Raw genomic sequence first — 12,074 nt, forward strand, 5'->3', positions numbered from 1 at the left:
TATTATAAACCGATAATTGTTATATAATATATATAGTAAATAAAAAAGAATGAACCGTATAGACGTGGGCAATGTATCATCTACAAGATTGGAAGATATTCAAATTTACAATCTCTCCATTGTCAAGAAATGTGGAAGGAAAATGTGCTAAATTAGGAAAAATGTGGAAAGTGTTTCAGTCTGTTCAGGACAAATTTCTAAGCGACAAAACAATGTACATTTAGATGTTTGCAACACATTCTGCATATTTCTGATGAATTGCTAAAATACCAGTTCATCGTCATTATCAAGAAAGTCCCAAAAATATTGAGATTTTATTTTTTGTCATTATCTGCCACCCTTGGGACGGAACCCAGCTCTACATGGTAATGCCAAAAGGTGATGTGTGCAAATGATTATAAAAAACCTGCCAATTTTTAAACCATCAGGTCTGGGGTTCAGCCTCAATGTGTTGCTTCAATTGGCTGAACTACTGTAGACAGTCACTGGCTAGAACCGTGTCTAATCCGCTCCACAGATTCTGCTGGTTATGATATCCCTTTGATGGAACAATATTAGACGAATTTAATTAAATCGACCCAAAGCAGACACATGAGCACAGAGAGTCTGTTTTTGGAAGCTAAGCAGAGTCACGTCCCATTAGTGGCAGGATGCTGAACCGTGTGGGGAGACCAAATGCTGCGTGCTGAGGACAGTATTGGCTCAGTTGCGAAAGCTCTTGTCCAGGGATCCAAAGGTTGGCGCGGGAATCCAGCTTTGACCAGTGCATACTGTCGTCGTGTCCTTGGGCAAGTCACCCTCCGTCAGCCCTCCTCACTTCAACCAGCGAGGAAGTTGATGAACAATTGTTCCTTGAAAATGGCTTTTGGTTACATGTGTCCACAGGTGGTTAGTGATAAAGTGAATGTACTTAAAGGGACTACACGGAGTTTAAAAATGTTAAAATTATGTATTGTCCTCCCCCTATACGTGTTCCAACCATGTCCTAATGTGTAGAATGAGCCCAGACCACAACTGCCTCTACAATCCTGCACTTAAACTCAAAAAGGTGTTAATTCGGGTCCTAAGTGCCGTCATGCACGAGCTTAATATAGAAGGTGCAGTTACACGTATGACCTGAGGTGGCAGTAGTGAGTATAAAATGGCGAACTTGCATCTAGCCCAGGGGTGTCCAAAGTGGGGCCCGGGGGCCAAATGCGGCCCTCAGACCAATTTTTGGTGGCCCTCTGCCTTTTTGCTGAATCGGGACACGTCATCAGAGATAGTCCTTTTTCATTTGAAATGTAATAATTCCACACAATTCTAACCTAACAACTAACCTTTTACTGTGAGACAGAGCTGGCATGAAGGTTTTGAGCAGAAATAAAGGTGTGGGGCACAATTTAAACCTCTGCTAGTCAAAGGTTTTGCGGCACTAACCACCGATCTATGGCCCTTCACCCTGTGTACGCTTCAGTATGCGGCCCCCCATGAAAAAAGTTTGGACACCCCTGATCTAGCCCCTTTAAGCCGTGTTTTTGAGATCTGAGAACGTATTACATACAAATAAGGTCATGGCTATGTATATATTTGCTTTTTATAATGAAATAATATCATTGAATCAGTCTGATCATTATGAGGTGAAAACGTTATACAATTCCCTGGAGATGTTGTTAATTAAAGTTGCAGCACATTGTTTCTTTTAGATGTTCAGGTGCTCATGTACAAAATGAAGAACATTTCTATCTCTGCTTTTCACCGGCTCTTTTTGTGCGCCGTGCTTCAAAGCCGTCTGTCTTTACTGCGGCTGAATATGCAGTAGTCTGCCTTTCCTCTTTCAATTTCCCGTGCAATGATGTTTAATTAAACGGTCCAGCACAAGGCTACATTTCTATACAGTGTTCCAAGAGGAGAGAGAATAATGAGAAATGAATTACCACGAAGTCAAAGTATTCACCTCTTGTTAACGTCCCAGACAGAATCAACTTTTAAAAGACAGTTTAAAGTTTTCAGTGATGGAGTCAAAGTTTCGCGTCGTCTCCCAACACGGCGGCCGCAGTTGTGTCTTTACACCAAGGCTGTTGGAGCAAGAAATCTGACTTAGATATTTAAAAAATCCCCAAGACTGAAAATTTGGAGTCTGTCACAGCTATGGAAGTGGAGAGTGTTGCAAGGGTGTAAAGAAAAAGTATTTTGGACAAAACAGGACCCAGAGTTATTTTTAAAATCTACACATCAGCGTCTATATAGGCCGAAGCAAGTCAAAGTTAATGCTTTTTTAACTTTAATCCTCAATTACTATATATTAATGCAAAAAAAAAAAAAAATATTCAACACCTATTTAATTTCTTAACCCTTTATAGGGAACTCCTTGAAATACTTTGAAATAAAGCATTTAAACTTAAAGAGACTAGATGCAAGTTGGTCATTTTATGCTCACTACTGCCACCTCAGGTCTTATACGTAACTGCACCTTCTATATTAAAGAGGGGGTATTATGCTTTTTTCAATCACATAACACCAGTCTATAGCACACTACAATGATGGTCTGTAAATGCAGTAAATTAGAATAACTGCCTTGTGTAAAAATGGCTCTCTCAAAATGGCTGTAGCGAATGTCTTGAAATAGGCCTCTGTCTCTTTAAGAACCTCTGAACCTTTCCGACACTCCCCCTCCACACGCTGTCTGTGGCATCAGTGGGGAGGGGGTTCTGCTGAGGAGCAGTAGTTGGTTACTCGGCTGGTGACGAAAGCTCGGAGGCGTCTCCAGGAGGTGGGGGCGTTCCTTGGAGGACTCAGGCAAACCTATCCCTAAAATGGCCGCCATCAGAGTTTTTACAGATTACTCAAAAATACGTGAATGTGCCAAGGCAACACTTCAGCCATGTTTTTAATGTGGGAATGACATAATAACATGATGTAAAGCTTGAAAAAGTTGATTTTGCATAATACCCCCCCTTTAAGCTCGTGCATGACGGCACTTCAGAAGTAACATGTTTTTTAGGGACAGTGCAGGATTTTAGAGGCTGTTGTGGTGAACAGGTCTGAGCTCATTCTACACATTAGGACATTGCTGGAACATATAGGGGGATGATCATGCTTAATTTAAACATATTTAAACTCTGTATAGTCCCTTTAAGTGACTGGGGGGCATAACACATGTTTATTTCTGTTGTTACATTTTTCATTATCATGCAGAAAATTAATTATTTGGTCAATTGCCCTATAAGTGGCACAAAATAATATGGTAAAGGTTTATATCAAATATACAAAAAGTACTTCCGGGTCTCAGGGGTGACGTGTTTTGTGATATTGATGTTTGATTGATCACACCTGTCATGGGCAAGAGATTTTGTACCGTGACTGAGCTTTACGTGCAGTGGTCACTCACCTCCAATATTGTTTGCCTAAAGGCTTTACTAAAAATTACCAGGCCTTGGGTTTGTTGGTTCTTTTGTCAAGAGAATACTGTAAGTATGAATAATAGGTGCAACGGGCATGTCCAAATATGGACAAAACTAATTAACTTTAAGTGAACAGGGCGCATGATCAAATATGGTGCCTGCCTTTTTCATGCTGTAATTTCACTTATTTCTTCCTCCTAAACCAACACATACTATATCATCACTTAGCACAGTTATTCACCAATGAAATGTTTTATTAACTTACCATGGGTAGTTTTCATGTTATGTAAAGAAATGTACCATGAATTTAGCCAGAGTTTTTCTAAGACTTCAGAGAAAACAGGAAGTTTATAGCGCGACCAGTGCTGATTGGTCAAATGCCACAGTTGTGGGATCTGTGATGTAGGGGATCTCTGATTGGCTGAGTGAGGACTACATGCTTCTTTGCCTTATACTGATGTGCGACAGGGAGGCCACACTTTACATATTATGTAAAGTGTGCAGAAATTATATACAGTAACAGTTATTGAGCAATGTCATAATCTTCCAAGAAATTTACATTTAATGCCTGTTTGAATCCAATTGAATGCTTTTTAATGACATTCAAGGCCTTGATTTTGGCACAGTTAATTTATTGCTTTTTAATGCCCGCGAAAAACCTGCACATGCGCATGCACTGTATATTGCTGCTGGGTTATTATGCCGCTGTTGTCTCCCACAAATAAATGTTTATTTATTTCAGTCATGTTATTTACTTTTTTGGATGAGGACCGTGTCATCTAGGTCGGATTTATTCCTACACGTGGATACCAAACATGTTATTTGTGAATCAATAAGCGTGGGAAAGATGAGGGAGAGCCGCAACGTTGTACTGATTTCCTGGAAATCTATGGCTCACTAGTGGAGAAAACGTCATAAAACAAGCATCGCAAATTAAAATTAAAACTGAGATGTAGAGAACTAGCTAAAAATGCTTGGCTTTAATTTAGCAACCAAATATATTGAAGTTCAGATTCAAACGTTGTAAAGTTAAGTTATATTAATGACTGGCCAGAGCAGGACCAATTTAAAAATATATATTCATTATGCACAAAAAAATGCCTAAACTGTTATACAAAACAATTCTTCTTTGCAAGAGAAATCTTAAGGTTTTGTCCATTTCTTTTCAGATACCAGAACATTGGTATTCCGAAAACAGATTTTCAAAATGGAATTTCTGAAATAACAAAATGCCTGGATTTGTTCAGTGGTGGCACAGAGGGGGACTGAAGGCTGTTTAAATACTGTGCATCTACTCCATAAACAATGGTTGCAGCTATTAGCAAGGAATGCTAAGCAGTGAAAGGCTTTTGAAGCACTGAAACAACATCAACAAACAGCACCAATTAATGACACTCGGCCGAGTGCAAGTGTTTAGAGCTGGAGGAGACTGGATATGTAAGTTATATTCACACACTGAACGATTCAGGAATGCCTTTAATGAGGAAACCTTCATACCGTGTTCTCAAACCGGGCTCGCAACTTTACTCACGTCCTCGTCTTGTTGTCATGTTTGTAAGACGCATTTGGGACACACAGAGAGTATGCAGATGACGTCACTGCATGGAAACAGAAGCCAAAGTGTCTGTATTTGTATTAGTGGTGGGTCAAAGTCAAATATGGCCTTTGTAATTAATTAATCGCAATTAATCGCATTTAAGGGTCATCCCGTGTGGTTTCACCCACAGCCACCCTTTTTTTTAGTTCCTCCAATGAACACATGTAAGTGATTTGCTCTAACTCCCAATATTTTTTAATTTTTATTTTTTTAAACAATTTACAAAACAGGGTGTTGCATCCACCTTTCTGCTCCCAGGTGCTTTTTGCATTTGTGTGCACTTTTAAAAAGCTGTAGGTCGGTAGTGGAAACATGAATATGGCTAAAATCTGGTCTGTGTCATCTCTACTGAATATATTTCTGGGAACAATTCTCAGAAATGTACTAGATTGTAAATATTTTTGATTTATAGCCTGCTAGATATGGCAATTTTTGAAGTTCTGATTCCCCCAAAATGTCAGGGGCTCTACAACAGAAGCGTATTGAGTGATCATCTTCATATCCTAGATTTTTGTTTACTAGGATATAACCGTGCTGCACTAAAAGCAGGATGTCGATCGGATAATGGGTCTTTGAGTTATAGCTTCACAAAGATGGGTCCTACTCGTAAAATCTCGAAAATGGCCCTCGAGTCTATGCAGGATTTGACCCTGTACTGAGGCAATTCAAAAAACAAGTGCATTTATAACCATACAACCAAATAAAAAAAACAAGGTTTATAATGTACACAGGCAAATAAAAACATAACATTTTAGTTTCACATGTTTGTAGATACATTTGTTTACGTCAAATCGCTGCAGATACGTCTTTAAGTTTGAATTCTCACCAGCTTCATTATACTATCTGAAAGGAATAGTCAATGCATACATATTTCTTCAGATGACACAGCTTTGAACATTCCTGTTATTATTTTCTCTTTCTTGTTTCCTGAAGTTTCCTCTGCAGTGAGAACCTGATTCTCACTTGTCTGCAGACTTGCTCTGGCTACAAGACGCTTCACAATCCCATCACAGGGACTCTTACCATGGCTAGTAGCAAAGAAGAGCTGTCATGAGGCAAGTCCATAGTCCTGCTGATGGTTGCACAAATTGGCAAAGTTCTTGTAGATTGTATATTGGCTAGCAGTGCCATCACTGAGGTAGACATTTCTTTTTTATCTGAGGCTTTGCTTGCTTTATGTGATGTACTAGTGCTATTGTACATATGGACAAGTGCAAATATCGAAGGAGTACATTTATTCTATCTCACCAAGGACAACATCCAACAGAATGCTTCTTCATGTTGCTTGCAGCGAACTAGTGTGTTTACATTTCCCCAAGCAGAACCTAAAGCTGACCATGAACAGTACCAGCCTGGAAAATACTTTGTCTGTGTTCATGACGCTCACTGGTACATTGGCAACATAATGCAAAGAAATGAAGACGAAAAGGATGTATTTGTAAACTTCATGAAACAAGAAAGAGAAAACAGTTTTTCCTGGCCCCCAGAAAACCACCAAGACCAGGACCAGTGTTGGGGCCATTTCACCATGTACTTTGTGCTGGTCGCTTCCAACTTCACTCCCGTGTGGCCCCATAGAGGAGAGGAGGAGGTGCAACATTATACCTTTACAATCTAGCACATTTCTGATGATTGTTCCTGGAACTATGACACAGACCAAATTCGAGCCGTAAACATGTTTCCATTGCTGAGCCACAGCTCTTTAAAGGAATGAGGTAAATGAGGTAAGAGCATATCTCAGTATGTAAAAACGGTGGCCTATTCCTTTAAGAGTGCACACAAACGAGTTTTATTTTAGATGCTTCTTTATATTTTCCTACATGTTAACTTATGGTAAATGGAGATGTGAGGCCTGTCTGATCAATTCAAGCACTTCAAAGACAATAGCAGTTTGATTTGTTTTGGAGAATGATCTTTTTAAACAAGTTCACGTCGGATTAATAAACAAGTTTGGCAGTAAAATACTTTTTGGCTTCACGCCGTGTTCGTCCCTAAGCAACGTCTGCAGCAAAAAGGAAACTGAAAAAGTGTCTAAAGTAAACTGCAGCTAAAGTAAAGTGTGATTCCTTTTGATTCATATTTTTAATCGCAGTAAACAGTATGTAATTAATGAATCGGAATTAATTGAAAAAGGTCCCGGCCCTAATTTGTATATTTGTATAATTGTTTGAAACATTGAGGGTTATATTGATTTGTCTTCCATTTTCTCCACCATTTTGGATGTAATTTTAACTAAACAATCATATTTGTAACAAAGCTAGACATTACAAACACATTTTTCAGAGAGAGAATACCTCATGTCAAAGCAAAGCAACAATATCTTCATGGAGACGAGCTGGTGGTGTCCCGCTCCCAGTGAAGTCACGAGTCATAATCTTGATACAAACAACAGGGAACCCCCACTGTAAAATGTAATCAGCGTTTGAGCCAATTTCAAGGGTAAAAAACTACCTGGAATAATAAGTATAGTATTTTATTCATTCACAACTTCATTCAGACCCAACAGGTACGCATCAATTCATCTAAATAAAGGTAAGAACATATCTCAGTATGCATAAACGGTTGCCTTTTTAAATGTTAAAAGATTGAATCAACCATCTGGATGACTGAGAATCTACATGGTCAAAATATATATTTGTTTACATCGTTATTTCATGTAATTTACACTATACCCTCTGTTTGACAACTTCGTTTTTAAATGTTCACCTGAAAAAATTTCGCGACCGCCTCGAGGGTCCCGACCCTCACTTTGGGAACCACTGCCACTGCACAGGAATTTAACCAAACCTTTGCATGCGTGAGATACTGCGTTAAAAGCTAATAACTAATTTTGCAGTGGCCGCACAGTTAAGGCGGGCTTACTGATGAGGAGATGAAAGAGCATAAATGTCTGTTTATCCCTTAAGCGTACATGCGCGTGTACAATGCAGCTTTGAAAGATAAGTCAACATCGGAATAAATCCCAAAGAGCATTAAAGAAAGCCACTGACCAGGCACTAATGCTGTTGCTTTTTAACTTTTTGCTCTGCACTGTTCGGCAGGCATGCGCTACAATGGGGACTTCAGCACCACGGACAGCGCCGGTGTACTTAGCCCAGTGCAGACGGAAGGCTCCTCAGAGTAGACAGCGCATTTCCAGATATCCTGAGGCGCGTTTTAGCCAGAGCACCACAATTTGGGTCAGGTAAGTATAGCACGCTTTTAGAGGCTCTTTTTTAGGCAAAGGAAGTGGTCCAAATAACCGCGCCGCTTAAGTGACCCCTCGGCTTGTTCCAAATGTGTAAAGACAGCGGCTAAACACAGCTGCCTGCTGCTGAAAATAAAAGATTTATTTATTTAACTGCATCTTTTTCTCTGAACTGGAAAATGTGAATTTTTTAAAGCTACACTTTGGAACATTTCAGGTTACAAGTCTTTTGGATTAAGGCGAGACACGGCTGGTGAAAGTATTGATTTTTCACACGCTGGTTGAAGTGGCGATTTTAACGTCTTCGTTTTCATGTCAGAGTGTAAAAAAGACTAAACTTTCCCCGTACGATGCTCATTTTATGATGTTTAGTCCTCGAGCGAGGCAGGGATATCCCGGAAGTAGCTACATTGCTTCGTCTCCGAGATGATGCTATAATCATAAATGGTATTTTTCCTTCTTTGAGACACGGATGGTTTAGTATCTCCTACAGACTCCAAACTCTCAGTCTTGGGCTTAACAAGATTTAGACGTCTTTTTTTTCAGAAGGAATTTTTTTTTCCATCTAATTCCCAGTCTGATTTATTCAGCTTTGAACCCAAAAAAAAGCAAGGCAACATTTGAGTTTTTCCATATTAAAAAACTAAACAAGATCCTAAATACCCTCTGAAAAACCATACATTTAAATCTTGGTTCGTTGCTGAAAATATATTCAGGCCATTTTTATGCATAAAATGTCTCATTTTTAAATGAAAACATAAAATGACAGACATCTTGCAATACATTTTGTTCTTATATTTACATCTGTAATGTTCAGCAAAGGTTTCAATTGATATCTCTGAAAAAAAAAAAAAAAATCCCTCTCAACTTGCATTGTCTCCTTAAAGTAACAGGCCACCGTTTTCCCACACTGAGATATGTTCTTACCTGAGCCTAGACAAGTTGATGTGTACCTGTCTGGTCGTTGTGAGTGCGCTCAGTCACGCAAAACGACCAAAGATGTTGTTAGCATTTGGCCTCTCCCAGCATATTCCTATAGCTCCAAACGGGGGTGAAGTTGGAAGCTACCACGCTCTTCCACGGGCACAAAGACCAGACAGGTACGTATCAACTCGTCTAAACTCAGGTAAGAACATATCTCAGTATGGAAAAACGGTGGCCTGTTCCTTTAACCCTCAATGTTTTCAAACAAATACAAATGTTATATTGACAGATGATGAACTGTGTATCATAATATAAGCTGACAGCACGGTTTTATCATAAACACATTTACAACCCGTGTAGATCTGCACATACTGACATAGGCGTTTGGCTTTCGTGTTGCCCTTGACTTCTATCGCAAGTGTTTTTTTTTTTATTTTGCCGCTTTGCTTTTCTGACAGTGATGCCGGTGAAGGTGTTTGACACGCTCACATGAGCAGTCACATCACAGCCAAATGAAGCAGGCCATAAAGCAGGACACCTCTCCACTCCGCACTAAACGCTTTTCATCCCGCGCCGCTTGATCCCGACGGGCTTTAATCAGAATTAAGCCTCGGGGAATGTCTGAGGCACTATACTCTGTGGTGATGCCTTCCATTTGAAGTACAGGCTGCACTGCTGACATGGAGAGCGAGAGGACACAAAGATCACAGCTATGCAGTCTTCAGCCTGCAAAGATGGGGTCTATAAAGTCCTGAGGAGTAACTATGGAAAACTGTGCCTTGTTTCTTCTTTACTTGACATTTATCTTATGATTTTCTGCGTCCGTGTAATCTCTAAATGACCATCACCGACTTTGAAGATGAAAAATGACGCAGTGGGTAAATCGGCAAATACACTTAATTGTTGTGTGATACAGTTGATTGTGTGACATATATATTTAGAAACAATAGGCTAATTCAGTTTGAGACTGCGCTTGCTAATCACCATCCAGGCGTGCGTAAACAAGATGAGAACAGTGGCAGCGCAATTATAAGGACATAGCATTGGGCAATTGCAGAAAGCTGTTAATATAGGCCTATACAGTGCCTCTCGTTAGTATTCATACACCTTGAACTTTTGCACATTTTGTCATGTTTACAACCCTAAACATAAAGATTTTATTTTGATTTTTTTTACTTAACGTTCACACACAAGTAACAGACAACTGTGAAGTGAAAGCGAAATGATACATGATTCTGTTATTTTTCAAAAAACAGAAAAGTGAAAAGTGGGGCGTGCATAAGTATTCATACAGCATGCATGAATACTTTGTGGAACCCCCTTTTGCTGTAATAACAGCACAAGTCTTTTGGGGTTTGACTCTACAAGATTAGACCAATACACTCCGACCACAGCTCTGAGGGCCTAAAAGAACAGCTGAAATTATACTGAGAGTAGATTACACACAGGTGGCCTCTATTTAACCGTTAGGCCAAGGTGTGAACATTCTGGAGTTATGAGGAATGTTTTAAAGGCAATTTAATGCACTCAGAAAATGCTGTATGAATACTTATGCAAGCCCCACTTTTCACTTTTCTATTTTTTGAAAATTAACAGAATCATGTATCATTTTGCTTTCACTTCACAGTTGTGTGTTACTTGTGTGTGAACGTTCAGTAAAAAAATCAAAATAAAATCTTCATGTTTAGGGTTGTAAACATGACAAAATGTGCAAAAGTTCAAGGTGTATGAATACTCACGAGAGGCACTGTACTTTTGACTTGGTGTGGCCTATAAAGAGGGATCGGGGACTCCAACCCCTAGTAGCTTTTCAAAATTCTGAGTATCATCGGAGAGCAACACAATGTAGGTCTACCGGTTCAAAGGCAAAGACATAAATGTTCAAATCATGACTCCACATAAGACCACAGAGATTTGTGTAACACCTTTGAGGATACCATGGGCTTCTTGAGGTGGTACCACTCCGGATCATAGATAATTAGATGCGTGCATTAGTAATACATAACTAAGTGAGGTGTTAGACTGGTTTGGAAATAGTTTAGTCCACTGTGGGTCTTTTAGGCCTGTTTTTGTCCTGGTGGTGTTCAAAGGTTCTTAGTGTCAGAGTGTTATATGAGGTGGCGCTGCATGTGACATCTTTGCACTAGGCCAGATCAGAAGAGCCATAGTAGAGCAATAGTATTATACGCATTATGCACACAACATAGCATACATCTTTTTAATGATAGTATGATGACATTTCAAAATCTTTATCTTTATTGATTGCAGTACAATCCAGGGTTCTATGGAAAATCTTAACAAATCATGCGTCACGGCCTCCATAGATACAGACGGCATCTCTGGAATCGACCATATATGGTCATTTTTTAAAACAGTTAAGGGGGAAAACAATTTTGAAAAAATTTATATTTTCTCTAATTATTCAAAAACGACTGTAACAAATGCTCAAATATGAATATAGTTTCTACAAAATAAAGATACAAAGACATGGGGAGGAGCAAAGTGGTTCAACAGCCCATTAATACATGAATAACGGAGAATGCTAACTTGATGCTACATGTTAGCATCGGGCTAATGCTAACGGTTAGCTAGCGCTTGCTACAACTGCCGTTTTTTCACTTCTACTGAACAATCTGCTGTGAGAAAATATCCATATGGACCCGATTTACACTGGACTTTATTTGTGTGTGGTAAATAAGTTCATATTCCACCAGAAAATGCCAAAAAAGTGTGGAAAATTGTGTTTCTCTAAAGATTCTATTTTCCCCCTCGGCGAAGCCACGCCCCCTTCTATGACGAGATGCCGTCTGTATCTGGCTTGGATGTAGACTTATAACTATAGCAGGTTATCCCTTATATAAATACACTTTATAGGTTTACCTTTTTTCCATAGCACAGTGAAAAACATGGACATACGTAGCATCGCTAGCTGCTGAAGGAAATGGTGCCAGGCTTTGGAAGGTCCCTGGACTTTCCATTATTG

The sequence above is a fragment of the Gobius niger genome (assembly GCF_951799975.1).
Source record: "Gobius niger genome assembly, chromosome: 4".
Classification (NCBI taxonomy): domain Eukaryota; kingdom Metazoa; phylum Chordata; class Actinopteri; order Gobiiformes; family Gobiidae; genus Gobius; species Gobius niger.